At 43.6% G+C, this 15,519-nt stretch overlaps 1 long non-coding RNA gene across 1 annotated transcript; it reads left to right on the top strand.

The window, feature by feature from the left end:
* The first annotated feature begins 11,469 nt into the window (after nucleotides 1-11,469).
* Nucleotides 11,470-14,802, top strand: LOC140582874 (uncharacterized). Its single transcript, XR_011985667.1, has 4 exons — nucleotides 11,470-11,846; nucleotides 11,955-12,545; nucleotides 13,911-13,993; nucleotides 14,691-14,802. It is a non-coding gene; the product is annotated as an uncharacterized lncRNA (long non-coding RNA).
* Nucleotides 14,803-15,519: the final 717 nt, after the last annotated feature.

Below are 15,519 nucleotides of genomic sequence, written 5' to 3'. Positions count from 1 at the left end.
GAAACTGATACGGGCTTATAATTAGCTGATACAATTTCATTAACAGTTGGTGTAATTTTAATCCCAAGATAAATGAAACCGTCTTGTGAAATTCTAAAGGGTGTCTGAACTGGGGGGAGAAGCCTTTCCGCTTTATGAAGGAACATCATCACAGATTTAGAATTATTAATTTTATACCCTGAGAATTATCCAAATGTTTCGATCAAATTTAGCAATGCTGGGATAGATTGTTTTAAATTGGAAAGGAATATAACAATATCATCTGCATATAGTGAGATACGATGTTCTGAAGGGCCAATTGTAATACCTGAAATGTGTATATGTTACGGATTGCCATAGCCAGTGGCTCCGTCGCTAGGGTAAAAAGTAAGGGAGAGAGCGGGCAGCCCTGGCGTGTTCCCCTGTGGAGTCTGAAAGGGGCAGATATTATTCCATTTGTTATTATCTCAGCTGAAGGGTTAGTATACAGGATCCGTACCCATTTCAAAAACCCATCCCCAAACCCCATTCTTTCCATAGTTTTAAACAGGTACTGCCACTCAATCCTATCAAACACTTTTTCAGCGTCTAATGACAGAAATGCATTATCACAAGTATTCGATTTCTCATGTAATATATTTAATACTCTACGAATATTATGCAATCCTTACCTCCCCCAAACAAAGCCATTTTGATCCATGTTAACAAGCCTAGGCAAATGTATTTCTAATCTTTTTGCTAGTGTGACGGTCGCTGTTCCGGCGTGATGATGTTCTGCTTGACGCCAGTGTGCGAAGCAACCGCCCAAAATAATTATATAACAATGACCACGTAAATGGATGAAGGACGCTGACATCCGAAGTATGCCCTCACTCTCTGCTTTATTTCTGCACAAAAGAAAAGGTATACAAACATCGAGACTGTCTGGGCCACCGCTATCGCTCTCGCACAACGTAAGCGCATGCATATGGCGAAGCATGGCACGCGTGCATACAGCGCGCGCCAAATACAGAGTTTAGCCAGCACAGGCAAAAGAAACACAAAATACTGTGATCGTATAGTGGTATTCGTCATAAACATTCACATCCACAGTGAGAGGAGAGCAGTTATTATTTTTTTCAAGTAACTAATATGTAACGTATTTATACAGAAAGGGAAATGAAACTCAAATACGCACCTGCACAAAAGAAAAGGTATACAAACATCGAGACTGTCTGGGCCACCGCTATCGCTCTGAATAAAAATAAAAGAGATAAAAGGATACGTTTACAGACATATGTTAGTATTTTTTGATGCTAATGACTATGCTACGCAGCATGGCGCGAAGTCAATTCAATATTTAAGTACAATTTCAATGGGGAAATAACATATAAAACTGCACAAAATCATAACACTTCGCTGCAATGTCTAGTGTCCTTATAATGCACACACTTATGTGATCTATAAACCGTCTATCTTATTTAAAAGTAAAATAATTTTACAGCGATTATATTTTCTGTCCTACCTCGCACAGCGTAAGCGCATGCATATGGCGAAGCATGGCACGCGTGCGGGTCACAGCACTGGGTGGCCAACATATCCCTCCTCGATGTTAAGAGAAAAAGTAGTGCGCACCATTCAAGCTAGATCCCTTTTTATCGTTACAAAAAGATATATATATATATATATATATATATACAATAAAAGAAAAGAACAAATTTTGGCGGAATTCACAACTACATAACCCTTCCCGTTACATACACCCCTGCTGAATTCAGACAAAATTGTACAAACGGTTGCAGCCACAATGCCAATGCGACAGGGTAATAAAAGCAAATGCTATGCTCACAAATCTGCCAACTATATAAGTATCCCATAAGGATGAGGTAGGAAAGAGAGCAGCGCTAAACTCCCCAACCAACCACTGGCCGCAGGATGCCATCTACACCCCACGAAACCCAAGCATCACACGTAACCAAACCATGCACATACACCTTTGCTCCAGCATCTAAGACTAAAGGGCACAAATCGCAACGGAAAGAATATCCGCAAATATAAGCAAAACGAGAGAAGAGAGAGACCAAAAAACAACATAGGGTAACCAATCCCTTAAGCATGAAAAACCTTGACCAATGACTCGTAAACACCCCGAACATTAGACTTGACATCAGTAACAACATCCTGTCCGGACATAGTATATAGTAGCCTACTCACTGGTTTAATGACACGGCCAAGGCGAGTACGAACACGCACAGGTGCGCTTGTGGGACCAGTGCATACCTCCGGAGGGAAAACGTGGTCACAGGAAGGGGAGTCATTCAGTTCACGGCCCTTCCCAGAACCACCACAACTCAGCACTGGAGTAACCGAAGTAGTCTCAATGGCAGTCACGGAGTCAGGCCATACAGACTGGGCGCCAGCCCCTGTGCCACTATCCATATCCAACGTGCTACCCAACGAATGACACGGTGACACACTGTCAACGGCAGGCAGGGAGCATCCATCCGATAGCTGAGAGACCCATTCAACAGTCCTCTGTTCAGTGTCAGCCTGCGGCCGAAGAGAGAGCAAATCAATGCTTTCAGACGCCATATCGACATCACCGCACATGCTACCCTGGGCACTTCCCTGGCCTACAAGGAACCCATCCCGCTCATCTTGGACTGCCCCTTCCTGGGGACTCTGATCAGAGATGACTGGTGCAACGCCCACTCTAGACAAAACCTCATCTGCGTCCATCTGTTCCACCAAGCCATCAGCACCAAAACTAGATAAAGATGATGAGAGGCTAAGCGGTGAATCCCGCTCTGCAACTGGCAGGAAATTAGCCAACATTAGCAAATTCCTATGGACCACTTTCTCCTGCCCAGTGACACTGTTACGAATCCTATACGTGTGCGTATTAGGGTTCCTGTCTACTATAGTATAGATTGTCGACTCCCAGCGATCGGCAACCTTCCTCTTCCCTCTCTCAGCTTTGTTGGCCAACAGCACCGGGTCATTCACCGCAATAGTCGGTCCCCTGACCCTCCTGTTGTAAAGTACAGCATGTCGCCTTTGCTCCTTAACAGCGTGCTCCTGCGCTATCACCATGGCTCCCTTCAGATCTGTTGTCAGGGCCGCAACATACTTGTCATAGTCCCCAACTGCAGGATCATTTAGGACACTCCTGAACATGACATCCACAGGAAGACGGGGAATCCTCCCAAACATCAAATAAAAAGGGGCATAGCCCGTCGTCTCGTGGGCAGTGCAATTGTACACAAAAGTAAGGGTCTGAAGTTGTCTTGGCCAGTCCCCTTTTGCAGTGGGGGCCAAGGTTCTCACCATGCTCCCAAGGGTCTTATTAAAGCGTTCAACACTGCCATTCCCCATGGGGTGATAGGGGGTTGTGTGCGATTTCCTCACTCCAGAGACCCTGAGAAGTTCACAGATCAGCTGACTTTCAAAGCTCGCCCCCTGGTCAGAATGAACCCTCTCTGGAAAGCCATACACACAAAAGTACCTGTCCCACAACACCCTGGCGACCTGTTTAGCAGACTGGTCTCTGCAGGGAAAAGCCTGGGCCAACCTAGTGAAGTGGTCTGTGATAACTAGCACATCAACAGACCTGTTACGCGAGTCCTCGGCAGACCAGAAATCAATGCAGACAAGTTCCATTGGTCTGGTGGTTATCACACTCTCCAGGGGAGCTCTGTCCATTGGCTCAGCAGTTTTCGCAACAATACAACGCTGACAGTGATGAACATGCTCTCTCACATCTTGATCTAACTGTGGCCAAAAAAATCTTTGTCTCGCCAAGTTCAGACTTCTAGACTGACCTTGATGACCACAATGTTCGTGAATGCCTTCCAAGACTTCAGGCACAAGTGATTTTGGGACCACAAACTGAAATCTCTTAGACTTGGAGAACAAATCTCTAGATACTCTGTACAAAATACCACTCCTAACGACCAACTTATCCCACTGCTTCAGGTATCTCAGGACAGCTAAAGACTCCTTCATCCTGTCCCGTCTGGAAGGCCTGCGATGCCTCTCCACATACAGTAAAACCCTAGACAGAATCTTGTCACCATGCTGTCTCTCTCGTAGCTCAGTCACCGAGTAGGCAGGTAAGGGGTCATGACCAGTCTGGACCAATTGAGGTAAGTGGTGCACCATCTCGGAAGCGCGAGATTCGACTCCAGCTTCCCACTCCTGTAGTGATTCAAGCAAAGCCGAGACTTCCTCTCGCCCCACATGCCCCAAATCTGTATGCAAGATACTGGCCGAGTTCTGTGGCAACTGTACATGTCCCCCTCCCATAGCAGCTGAGGATTCGTATGGCAGCCTGAAGGCATTCCGAACTGAGGTATTAGACACCTCCCCAACATCACAAAGGAGACTATTAAAAGGCTCATTCAACAGCCTGCGGCCCATGTCTGCCCTCACAAATGGCATCCGGCTAAGGGCGTCCGCCACAATGTTCTGAGAGCCCGGCACATACTTGATGTCAAAGTCATAGCTCGCCAGCTTGGCTACCCACCGCTGCTCACAGCAGTCCAGCTTCGGTTTGGACATAATATGTGTCAGAGGGTTATTGTCTGACCACACAGTAAACTTGTGTCCCTTGAGCCAGTGGCTGAATTTCTCACAGACAGCCCACTTCAGAGCTAGAAATTCTAACCGATGAGCTGGATAATTCTTCTGTGACCTAGTGAGCGTTTTGCTGGCGAAAGCTATCGGCCTGGCATGTGTGTCACCCCGTTGAACTTGAGAGAGCACTGCTCCTAGGCCATCCAATGAGGCATCGGTTGCTAGCATAAATGGACGGCTGAAGTCAGGATGAGCCAGTATAACAGACTGTGCCATGGACAATTTTAGCTCATCAAAAGCAGACTGATGTACAGGAGTCCAGTCAGATGGACTTAGCTTCCTGTACTCATGTTTCACTTTCCTGTCACTCCTATGCTTCCCCTTTTTGCAAGACAACAAGTCAAACAGTGGTTTGGCCACAGAGGAGAAGTTTGGCACAAAATGATGATAGTAATTTAACAAGCCAAGAAAAGATCTGATGCTTTTTGGACAGGGCGTCACACCATCCTGCTCCATAAGATCAGCACTGGTCAGCCTCGAGATGCTCTCAACCTTTTCTGGATCCGTGGCAACTCCTTCCTCAGTAACCACATGGCCTAAAAACCTGACAGCCCTTCTGAGAAAATGACACTTCTTTGGGGCCAACTTGAGGTTATGGTGGCGCAGCCGGCTGAACACCACTTCCAATCGTTCAAGAGTAATGTTCTCATTCGGAGCATAGACAAGCAGATCATCCAAGTAGCACAACATGCTCATGAAGTTCTGATCCCCAAAGATGCTTGTCATCATCCTCATGAAGCTCCTAGGACTGTTACAAAGCCCCTGAGGAAGACGGTTATATTCGTATAGGCCCATAGGTGTTGTAAAAGCCGAATATTTCCTATCATCCTCATGGAGAGGCATATTGTAAAAGCCTGATGTGAGGTCCATAGTACTGAACAGAGTGTTACCACCAAGCGCGGCTAAACAGTCGGCCTGATGAGGTAGCGGGTGCGCATCTTTCAAAGTTCTCTTATTTAACCACCGAAAATCAGTACAGACACGGAGGTCCCCATTCTTCTTCCAAACTAATACAAGAGGAGATGCATACTCGCTAGTTGACTTCCTAATAATCTCCCTCTCCTCCATGTCACTCAGAACCTGACGCAGCTTTTGGTACTGACTAGGCGGCACTCTCCTAAATGGAAGACGAAATGGTCGGTGGTCAGCTAGATGGATTCTGTGCACAAAGCCCCTTGCCTTGCCACAATCCAGGTGGTGGCGCGAGAAAATATCCTCATAGCGCGTGATGAGATCAACAAGTTGGGACTTACAGGTCCCCGACACATCACAAGACTTGACATCAATTCCACCTAAGTCAGCTTGGCGGAGTCTCTCATCAAGGTCGTCCGAACCGGCAAGACGACTTCCTTGTGGAGCATTCGAGGCAGTCGTTTGAGAGAGCACTACAAGCGGCCCCGCAACATGCCCTAGATCATCATCACCCATGTCTTCCAGAGCAACACATGGGAACACATCGGCTAGTTTTGCATTGCGCTTCACCATCACTGGACGATCAGACACATTAAAGGGCCCAGATCGCATTACTGATGGTACCACATATTGTTCTAATCCGTACTGTTGTGACACAGACATTTGACATACAGTGACTACTAATAGTAGCAGGATAGGCTCAATGTATAATGTTCCGAATATTTTGGTATATTGCTCGGCATTACTGGTTCTTTAATACATTTATTTGAGTCACTCTGTTAACGTGACCGGATGTTTACGTGATCTCAGCCTAATTGTTACGTTGGCAGATTGTTGGGGGATGGGTGGCCCTGCATGTGCATCGCAGAGAAGTGCAAAACAGCTATCAAGGAAACAATAGCCCTAGGCTGGCAAGCCCAATCCAGGTATTTGTCCCCTCATCTCAGAAGCTGATGTTAACGGCTTTAGTAACTGACCTGCTTGATTCAAATGCTGATGACTCCCAGGCTGAGGAATTTGTAACTAAATAGTTGGATTAAAAATATTTGCATCATTGTAATTTGCTCACAACTACAGCTAACTTGCCTGTGTGGCCTGTTCCCTGTTTTCTTCTGCTTATCACTTACTTTTAGTTGAAATTCCAATTGTCATCTCCATTGTTTAGTGCTCAATGCCTTTGATAAATAACATCATATATAATATGTCTAATATAAGTTTAATAACTTTCTAATTTAATTTAAGTTAGGACAAGCTTAATACTAATTGTATATCAACTATATATATCATTATTAGCCCTTCTGATGTCTGTTACCCGTCATCTCATATGTTGATGTTAACCGCTTCAGTAAGTAACCTGTGGGTCGCACTGGTAAAATAGTTGAGGTTTTTTTTCCTTAAATGGTCCCATTATTCATCATGTTTTTATGCTCCACAAATACTGTAGGTTGTCAGCTTTATTTGCCTGTGTACATTTTATATTGTCGGTCATTGCTTTGACCTCTGTGATTTTGCTAAGGTTATCCTGCTAATTCCCTTGGAAACTGTAAAATAAAAGCGTGATTATTTGAGTAGACGGGCTGTGTGTTTCAGTTCGTCACGTGCTTTGGTGTATTTGCGGTGTATTACAGGTCAGTGTGCCACGCATCAGATAGGTAGTGGCCCAGTCTATAATGCTCCAAATATTTTGAAGGGTTACTCTAAAACTGCTGGGGCTATAGACATGTGTCTGGTCTCTGTGTGGACCACAAATGTTGTGCTTTAATTTGACGCTTAATTTGGCTTTATAGCCTGAGGTAGGACCTGAAACAGACCTCATTCCAGGCATCCGTACAGACTGTCAGGCCCTTCCGAAGTCTGTTACCCCTCATCTCAGATGTTGATGTTAACCGCTTGATTAAGTGACCTGTGGGTCGCACTTAAAATACTGTAATACTTGGGGCAACGACAAGGTCTTAAACTTTATACATTGTCAAAAAAACAAAAACAAAACAATTATACCTGGATGTTACTAGAAAAGTGTCACTTTATTTCACATTTAAAGAGTTATTTCACATAAAAACTGCATACAAGAAAATAGTACAGTGCAATCAGGATATACTTGGGCCAATAGATTAGAAATTAAGAGCTTTAAATTTGATGAATGAATAATCTTTTTCAAAATCAGTTGCCCTATTCTTAGGTAATAAGAAGCCCACCAATCAATCTCCGTCTTTTCCCTTTAAATGCTCTGAGGATGGTTTTGTATACTTGGGTATTCATGTGACCCCTACTTTTGAAGCAATTATATAAAGTCAATTTCACACCATTGTTAGGAAATATCCATGATGATTTGAATAGGTGGATGGCTCTCCCTCTGTCATGGCTGGGGAGGGTGGCTCTGATAAAAATGAATGCCTTACCCCGCTTACTGTATCCATTGCAAATGATTCCTATTTTATTGTCTAATAAGGCTATAAAAGAGTTAACTGGGTGGCTCAGTTCATTTATTTGGAGCAAAAGGAAACCCAAATTAAAACTATCTAAACTTCAGCTCTCTAATGCAAAGGGTGGCTTGGACCTCCCAAATATTAGATTATATCAGTTGGCTTGCCATCTTAGATTTATTAATGAATGGCTTATTAAAGACCCTAAATCAGTGTGGCTTGATCTAGAATCTTTACAGTGCAGCTGCCCCTTACAAAACTTATTATTTGTTTCTAATTCAAATTTATGCAGAACTCTGTATAATAGTCCTTTAGTACCCAATACCCTCAAGGCATGGCGTGCTATTCAAAGGATGGAAGGCAAGAGCGATATAACCTCACCTCTTCTGCCTATTTTGAATGATCCAGAGTTCCTGCCAAGTGTCACAGATTCAGGTTTTAATCTTTGGCCTATTCTTGGTATTTGTAGGATGGGTGACTTGTTTGAGGATGGATCTCTAATGTCTTTTGATAATTTAGTTTCTAAATATAATCTACCTAGACCACTTTTTTAGATTTTTGCAAATTAGAAACTATATATTCAAAAATACCACATTTATCTCTAAATACTCTTTTTCTGTTATTGAGGAAATCCTCTGGAACTCCCCATCACACAGGTTGATCTCCCTTTTCTATAAAGCTCTATGCTCCTATGGTGCAGATAGCACTTCATATCTAAGACTGATTTGGGAAAGAGACCTGGGGGTGGATATTCCAGTAGAGGAATGGGAGACGGTTTGGTCTCAAGCTAACAGGCTCTCGGTTTGTAATAGGGCAAGAGCCATTCAGCTTAGAATTTTACATAGACTACATATCATGCCACAATTAAGACATAAATATAATGCAAGTCACTCGCCACTCCGTCCTAAGTGTAAGTCTAATGTAGGAGATTATATTCATTGCATTTGGAACTGTTATAGGATCCAGGCATATTGGTCCAAAGTTGTGGCTCAATTGAACAACATCTTTGGCCTGGATCTGGATCCTTTGTTACTTCTCTTGGGCTTTCCTTGTAAGCTCATTCCAAATAAATTTGAAAGACGACTTTTTAGTTTGTTGTCTTTTGCTGCCAGGAAGAATTTGCTGATGTCATGGATCAGTGATAAGCCTCCATCCATCAAAGGCTGGCATTCAATTATTAGGGAGATTATCCCTCTGGAACTCTTGACCTGTATTATTCATTTGACAACTGATGCTTTCATTCGCATATGGACTCCATACCTTAATTTCATAAATGCTTCTACCTGTGACATCTTGTGGTTTGGAATGTGTTACTAGTGGTGTATAGATAATTTATGTATTCTCCCCGGTTATTGTCGATTTTGATCTGTGATATAATACTCTGTTTGTCATTGTATGTATATTTTTTGCTTTCCTTTGTGTTGTATTCCAGCCAGTGTGTGTATGGTTTTGTCTTGCTAAAATAAAATTAAAAAAAAAAAATTAGGGGGTGCAGTTCGGGTATGAGGGCCCCACCACCACTGCTAATTAAGCTGCTAATTTTGTTACTAAAGCTGCTTTTGTTTGGTGGTATTAAGTAATTTTGTTTTAGGGACCAAAGAGCAGTCAGCTCAATTCATTAAAATGAGAGGTGAGAATGACCACCTCTTCACCGGGGCCAAGAATTCGGCCACCATGGCTTGGAGGTATAAAAACAATAATCTGTCAGTTTAAACATCTTATGCTTATGAATGCAGTTTAACCCTCATCCTGTATGGAACCCATGACATCAAGACAGGCAATATATGGGACAATCTTGTGGGCAGTGGTGGCTTAATGGTTAGGGAAGCACCCTTGTAATTGAACGATTGCAGGTTTGAATCCCCAACAACAAATAATTTATTTTTGTATAGCGCATTATCACAACATTACATTGTCTCAAAGCGCTTTACAGCATCCCCACCCAAAGCCCCCAGTGAGTAAGCCATAGGCGACAGTGGCAAGGAAAAACTCCCTAGAAGGAAAAAACCTTGGGAGGGACCAGACTCAAAGGGGGAGCCCATCCTCCAGGGGCCGGCAGGGAGAGTCAAATACAGTTAAATCTGAGACACGAACAGGGAGCAGGGGGGAGATGGCAAGCCGGTGCCAACGCTCCCTCCAATCGCCAGGCAGCCAGAAGGCAGGGAGCGGGTCATACAAGGAAGATGACACAGGCAGAACGGCGAGCTGGATGCACGGACGTCATTGTTAGAGGCGACGTCACATGTAGCAGGGTGTGCTGGACATCTTGATAGATTGAGGGCTCCAGGCAGCACCCCCCAGGAGAAGTAGGGGAAATAAATGCAATTAGTCAAAGTAGGGGAGACTATAGGCAGTGCTAAAAGGTAGATCGGCAGATATGGCTATGGCAGCATAAGTAGGAGGGAGAGGCAGGTGGGAATGCAGGCATGGGGAGTCCCTGAAATGTCAGCACTCCAATCCCACAAGCGATTGTGAAGCTAGCGTGACAGCACTGTCAATTCAGTTTATCCAAAGCCAATGGCACCGATCCCCACCCAGCTCAACACCTCACACTATAGGTTAAACTTGGAGTGAGAAGTTAGCTAGAGCTAGAACTAGTGTCCCTAAAAGCTAAACTAAATAGGTGTGTTTTTATTCTAGACTTGAATATTGAGAGTGAGTCTGAAACCCGCACATCTGGTGGAAGACCGTCCCACAGCTGAGGAGCTCTATAGGAGAAAGCTCTGCAGCCTGCCGTAGCTCTTTCTACCCTGGGTACTAACAGATATCCTGCACCTTGAGAACGAAGCAAGTGTGGGGGATTGTATGTGGTCAGCAGATCACTAAGGTATTCTGGTGCAAACCAGTGAGGTACTCTGAGCAGCACTGCCAGAGACTCCCTTATTAGCCGAAAATCAGGCCTGGAGTCCTGCTGGTTAAAGAAGCGGTCCAGGACTGGGACGCTAAGTTTAATCCTGCAGAACAAGGGTCTGATCTGGTTAGGGAAAAGATGGACAATAACAAAAACATCTAATGGGTTATTTTAAATGATCAAAGCATTATTCAGATTATTACACTTAAGTAAAACATACTAATACACTGTGGAAACACTCCAGTCTCATATACTTTATCTGTGTAAATCAGCTTTGTTTGAGCCCGATATCAGCTTTGTGACATTTTTCAAGCCAATCTATTCACACAGGCCAGCTAGAAGATCAAATGAACTTTAGGAAATGTTCTAGTTTATTCTAAATTTGAAAGTTATTTAGTTTATACAGCTACAACGTGTATCCAATCGTGGGTCATTCAGTTTCCGAAATTATCCATAAAATTAAGTAACTAGCTATGTTATAATTTAATATTAAATAACATAGTAAACTCTCCAGTCGTTGTCACCACAATGTCAGAAATGTTGGACCAAAGTCGACAGCCAAGTTGTTTTTAAGTATTAGGTTTCTGCCATTTTAGCCAGTAGCAAGCAGGACCATTAAAGCTTCAAGGAAAGCTGAAGAGAGCTTAACAGTGGACCTTTCTCAGCATTTCCCTGAAAGTGAACCTTAGCCCAGTGTTGTAAGTATTTGTATTTGGTATGTTCCATACAGCTGTGAGCATCGTGGCCCTTTTTTAAACATACTCACATCTACAGATGTGCACACTTTGAAACGTCCCATTATTGACAATTCATCCCTGATGCACACACACACCCTTTCCATCCTCCTTTCTACTAGGACCACTCCTATGCATTGGCCGATTCTCCCACTCGTCTAAAGGCTGGACTCGGTGACGCTTTGGCTAGAGTGGAAAGTCTGGAGGGGGAGAAGCGGAATGGTAAGGCCCGAGAATAGAGGGCAAAGATAACGGTGAAGAGTCTTTGCGAAGATCTGAATAAAAAGAACCTCATAAACAACAAGTAGAAAGAGAGGCTTGATTTCTACCCGGGTAAAATAAATTGATGAGTACAACTTGGAACTTCATGTATATGTTATGTTAACACTCTTTTTAAAAATTCATATACTGTAGGTATTGTTTCAATTAATTGAATTTCAGATCTTCAGATAGACCTCTTTGGGGGCCATGAATACACAAAGGACCAGAGAGTGTCTGCCCTTACACTCGACCTCCATGGTCCAAAAGCATACAGCTGCCTGAGGGAGTCTCTGCATCTTCCCCTCCCACATCCACATACCTTGCAAAGGTATTGTTCATGTTATGTGATTAAACGTTTTTTAAACATACTGGTCCAACTACTAAACCACTTCAGCCCTACATACTATGTTGTACGACAAACAGCGAACTGATGTATACGCTGTGAGCTTGTTGATCTGCTATTTTCACTACTTTTGAAAGTCTTAGAAAATGCGAACAATTTCAGAAAAAAATGAGAGATAGAAAAAGTGCCTGAAATAGGGATGCCAGGGTTAAAATGCTGAAATATGCTATTTGTTTTCTTTTTGCAAATGTGGATGTAATCAGTGGATGCCAAGCCTGGACTCAATACGATGATGTTGGACATGTTGCAGAGATGACTTACACAAGACCCACCTAAATATGGTTGTGTGGCACTCATGTTGGATGCCATGGCCATCATAAAACAGATTCAGTACAACCCCCATAGGCGAAAAATGTCTGGATTTGTTGGTATGGGGGATGGCAGGGATGAGACTGATGTAGCCACAAACATGCTTGTTTTCATGGCGGTTGGCTTACAGCAGGGGTGTCCAATCTTATCCGCAAAGGGCCGGTGTGTATGCGGGTTTTCGCTGCAACTCCCTAATTAGATTACTAATTAGAGGACTGATTGACTGAAGAGTCCTCACACCTGGGTTTGAACAGCTGACCTACAGGTTATCCAAAAAACCTGCATACACCCCGGCCCTTTGCGGATAAGATTGGACACCCCTGGCTTACAGGGTCATTGGAAAGCTCCAATTGCCTACTACCTCACAAAGTCGCTGTCACCAGACACACAGAAGGTCCTGGTTGTCCATGCTTTGGAGGAACTGCATGCACGCAGGGACGGATTACGGACCGGGCCAGCGGGGCCGCTGCCCAGGGGCCCTTGGGGTGCAGGAGGCCCGTGGGGCCCCTAGCCCAAAACAATTTGCAACGCTTATCAACAATGTATTTTCGTTTGTCTATTTTAGAGGGCCTACATTCTTTGATCCTCTGCCTACAAGGGCCCCTGACCCTACAGGGCCTCTGATGGAAACATGGAGGGAGGGCGTTTGGCTGCCAAGGGCCCTTGAATTGTGGTGGTGGTGGTGGTGGTGCTGGTGGTGGGGGGGGGGGGCCCTCGCAAACGTTTTGCCCAGGGGCCCACACAACCCATAATCCGTCCCTGCATGCATGTAGCATAAGAGTGGTCTGCATGACAATGGATGGGCATGCCTGCAACATGAACATGTGCAAGCACAAAGGGGCAAGTTAAAAGGAAACCCTCATGAGCCATTACAAACCTTCTTTGAACATCCAGTGACTGGTGACAGGGTTTTTGTGTTGGTGGATGCTTGTCACATGCTGAAGCTGGCATGCAACATGTTGCAGGCTTACAGTCCAATAAGCAGCACTACTGGAGAAATCAACTGGTCATACATTGTTGATCTCAAAAATGTCCAAACAAAAGATGGACTCTGTAGCAGTAGCTCTATACACATTGAGGGACCTTGATATTCACACTATAAACACTGTGAAGAAACAGTTGAATTCATTGAGGTAATACAACATGAAAACATTGTTATATAACATTGCATATTCTTCATGAAACCCAACTCTGTTTATACTTACCTTTCATACTTACCTGTAGGTGGAAATCCAAGCAAAGCTTAGGACTTAAATGTTTATTCGTTGTATATATTGAAATTAGATATTAATTTGATCTCTTTCATACCTACAGACACCCTGTTATGGTGATATTTAAGATGGTTTTGGTTAATAGTCATTTGTTTTCTTAGATAATTGACAGGCTCTTTGACATCCTGAACAGTTGCAATCCCTGTGCCACAGGTTTCAAAGCTCCCCTGGGTAGAGTTCTTCTTGAGAGGCAGTTTGGTGATGAAAGATGGCACACCCCTTCATCAAACAAAAAGGTCTTTTAAAATAGTGAATGGTTTCCATGAAAAGTTCATGAAATCACAAGTTCAGATTATGCTCTATTATCTTGTTGTGCATCGAGTTCATAAGATGCTCTGTTCTCTTGTTCTGATATTCTTGCTATCTGCAGTTTTGTTTCTGTTGACTTCTGTCAATGTTTTTCAGGTCATACAAATGTCAAAAATTGTATGTATGTGCATATGATGCTGTGAAAAATGGTATTTTCATATGATGCTGTGAAAAATGGTATGTATGTGCATATGATGCTTTTGTGTGCAAAGCCTTTTGATGTCTGCAGTTTTGTTTCTGTTGGAATTTTCTTGTGTTCAGTGTTCTTCCGTTCATACAGGTGTCAATTGGTTTGTATGGCATGTTCTTGTCAAACTTTCCCAGTTCAGTTTCTATATTGTTCCTAGTTGCTTTAGCATCCTCGAGGTAAATCATTGATTTCAAGGACCTTAATCTTGACATTCTGAAGAAGCACCCAGTAATTTTGCAACCAGTAGCTTTGTAGTCATTTGCCAGTCAGGGACATTACTGGAGAAAAAGATGTATTACTGTTACCATCCCTGTCATTACGTGTTGTCACATCTCATGGATATTTGTTGAAAAGTCATATAAATAAAATATGCTAGACGCTCTCAAGGTGTCTTGTCTTTCCATTATCATATTAATAAAACATTTTTTTTTAAGGTACCTGTCAGTCATCGGCTTTGTCATCAACACTGAGACATTTTTGATGATGATTCCTGGCCTCCTCCAAGTTCAGCGTTATGTCTGCACATACAGCTTCATTCAGGATCACTTGGAGCTTCTCTTCAATTATCTCAGGGCATCAGGTAGGAGTTTCACATTTATAGCTACTCTTCTTCTTGAGCTGCCACCTTTGAGTGCTCATATGTTTCAGGGGAAAATTTGCCCCTGGTAGGGGTCTTCCGAGGCAAATTGGTCCTAGGTGAAGGGCCAGACGAAGAGTGGTCCAGAAGACCTCAGGAGGTCACTGGGGCCCTGCCCTGGAGCCAAGCCAGGGGAATGGGCCCGTAGGTGAGCGCCTGGTGACTGGGCTTTTGCAGTAATCGGACCTGTTCCCGGTGAGGGTTGGACTTTGCCAGGGTTCATAACCTTAATGGACAGAATTTCTAGCCGCAGCAGGGTGATGGAAGGTTAGGGTTACATTAAACCAGGTAAGCGGAAGATGCTAATACAGTATGGTAATTAGTCTTTTCTAAAACTTGCCCTATGTAACCCCAGTTCCACTCACTATGGCGAGTGGTAGGTGTACAGGGACCAGTGTGCTAGGTTCGGTGGGAGCAGTGACAAAGGAGCAGACCCGACCACAGATTTAAGAGATTATTTACACCTCACTTTTACTGAGGCGAAAAGGGGAGAAAAAAAACATAAATATACCCACCTAAATGCATATACAGAAAAAAAAACAATTGTAGTAACAGTATTTTGCCAACGGGCACAATGAGTTTACTCCCCTTTTAAATTATATTTCTTCTTTAAATAAAACAGAAAT

This window comes from Paramormyrops kingsleyae, chromosome 25 (genome assembly GCF_048594095.1).
Source record: "Paramormyrops kingsleyae isolate MSU_618 chromosome 25, PKINGS_0.4, whole genome shotgun sequence".
Taxonomy (NCBI): domain Eukaryota; kingdom Metazoa; phylum Chordata; class Actinopteri; order Osteoglossiformes; family Mormyridae; genus Paramormyrops; species Paramormyrops kingsleyae.
Note: the sequence above shows the minus strand (reverse complement) of the source record. Positions and strands in the feature narration are given on the sequence as shown.